Source organism: Eucalyptus grandis, chromosome 8, assembly GCF_016545825.1.
Source record: "Eucalyptus grandis isolate ANBG69807.140 chromosome 8, ASM1654582v1, whole genome shotgun sequence".
Lineage (NCBI taxonomy): Eukaryota > Viridiplantae > Streptophyta > Magnoliopsida > Myrtales > Myrtaceae > Eucalyptus > Eucalyptus grandis.
This window is the reverse complement of record NC_052619.1, coordinates 15,123,078-15,125,732: the sequence shown is the minus strand read 5'-3', so window position 1 is coordinate 15,125,732 and position 2,655 is coordinate 15,123,078.

Genomic DNA, 2,655 nt, shown 5'->3' with positions numbered 1-2,655 from the left:
GAGCGACGAGGAGAGAGAAAAAGGGGAAGTTTTTTCTTTTCTGGTTATTAGGACATGGGTTGGATTGGATGTGGTTTGACCAAAATGACACTCGAATGCGGCGATGTTGGGTGATATGAGGATGGGTAGAGGGTAATTTCGACGTGGGTGGACGCATCCGGCGTGGAAGTGGGGGTACGGTTGACTCAAGGAGGAGAATACTCGGGCGGCGGCGGCGGTGGCGGCGGAGGTCCGGAGGCAGACATGAGCTGGAACTGGACCTACGGTATACCAGCCTTAAGAATTACTGATTTGAAGCTACTCTCGGTTGTCCGTTACTTCCATCCCAAAATCGGAAATCGGAGACCGCTCACTAATTCTATAAACTCATTCAAAAACCGATCGAAATGTCCCTATTTCAAATTAGGCGTGAGATTTGAGAGTGAGCGATGAGATTGGAGGCTAGAGGTGATAGATGACAAGAGTGAGAGAAGAATCGATGAGGTCGGAAGCCACTGAGAGTAAGGCGCTGTTTGGTTGGCATTTGGAATCTTTCATTTGGGCTCTAAAATCTTTGGCCAAAATCTGAATGTGTTTAGTTCGTTTTTTGCGTGGCTTTAGCGAGATGCACGGTGCATTTTAGTGAGTTTCACAGAGCGCTTTGGCTAATCACGGCTCTTGAGGTCCTTTGGAAAGTTGCATCTGCGGAATACAACTTCTAGTATTATTCATCTCTCTCAGGTGGAGAGCCGATCAGCGCTGAATAAAAATAAATATAAAAATAAATATGTTTATATAAAAATTATAAACATATATTTTATGTTTATTTTTATATAAAAAAATATAAACGTATCTATTTGTTTTATATTTTATGTTTAATAAATATATATTTATAAAAATATATAATATATATTTTTATATATTTTATATTTTATATAGATATAAACATATCTTTTTTTTTTTCTCCGATTTTTTTATATAAATATATATTTATATAAACATATCTATTGTTATATATATTTTATGTTTATATTTTTATATTTTATATATATAAATATGTTTATATAAAAATATAAACATATTTTTATTCGGGCGATTTGGCGTTGTATTAGGCGGTCCGGTGGCCGAAAAAAAAAAAAAATGTAAACATATTTTTCTTTTTTAATTTAATAAAAAGTTAATTACAAATGCAAATTTTACCAAACGGTATTTTGGCCAAAGTTGTTTCTCAATTCAAATTTTAGAAACGACATTTGCGTTTTCGGAAAACCTCTTTCACCCAGAAAATTCACACGTTTTTGCGGCGTTACAGCCAAACCAAGCGGGCCTAAGAGAGGGAAGTAAGGCCGAGATAAGTGAGGTGAGAGACGAAGAGAAATTAGGATTATGATCTAAAAAGTAAAAAATTTAAAAATTCAAAAAATTACATATACATATATACATGCGTGTATACTCGTATGAGTAAATGGTTCCACATCTAATATTGAAAATCGGACCGACACTCACCCTTTAGGTCCTTCAAAGAACCGATAAGCCTTTGACGTGGCATTCTTGTCATTGGAAATAAAGACAAGCTTAATTATTCCAAATAATAAGAAAGTCTTCTCGACTGAATAATTTACATCAAAGGGATGGGGAGAGAGAGAGCGCTCGGTTGTTCTCGTCCACACCGTGGAATCCGCGTCGAGTCCGTTGGCTGCGACCTTGGGCACGGAGATCGCAATCTCAATCGCGATCGAGTTACGCGACACTGAACCGACGGAGAATGGAAATGTTCCCATAGCTATGTCCGAAATAGGAATTATGAAATCTCATCGTGTAAGTCGAGTTCGCGGCTGCGATGAGACTTGACCATGAGCGTGATTAAATGACCCGACTTGTTCGGACCCACCAAACCCGACACATGCTTTAAACAGGTCCGGGCTAGAGTATATCCTCTTCGGCTCAGGCCCACCAATTCACGCTTGATCAAGCCTGACCACATCCTATCATTGTGGCCCAACCTAAGTATTGCAAGAATATGATTATCGACTACTTTGTTTTACGCGAAAATGAATGGTTTGTAATTTTTTTTTTTTAAACAAGTGCTTGTATCGTCTATAAAAATGAGTCATTTTATGAAATTATTCAAACAAAAAATGTTGTCGATAATGTAAATATTTCTCTTTCGGCGATTATTTTAATTGATATAATTGATCATTTTTGAGAATTTATTTTACTAAAATATTCATTTTTCGTAAAAACACAAGCAGAGCCTGTGTATATAAGATTTTCTTTTCACATCAATATTTGGGTTTTCCTTATTTACAATCTATGCAAATACTTTGTCCACATATAGTGATAAAATATTTTAATTTTCTTCTTGCTACCACTTTGTTACATTTTAGAAATGCATTACTTTGGTATTTAATCTAACCAATCTTTTAGATAAAAGCAGCTACGTCGATCTGGCTTGTGTTGCTGTCGGATAGACACAATTTGAATAATTTATGTAAATGGGTCATCCACATTATATTCAAGCTCTTTATTAATAAAATAACCTTGTTTGAGTTGCGTATTCTAATTTGATTCCCGTTGATCTACTTATTATAATAGGTTGTCGACGACACAGACATCACTTCGGAACGAATTCGACGACAAGATGATGGATTTGACATTATCGATAAAAGAAAAGAA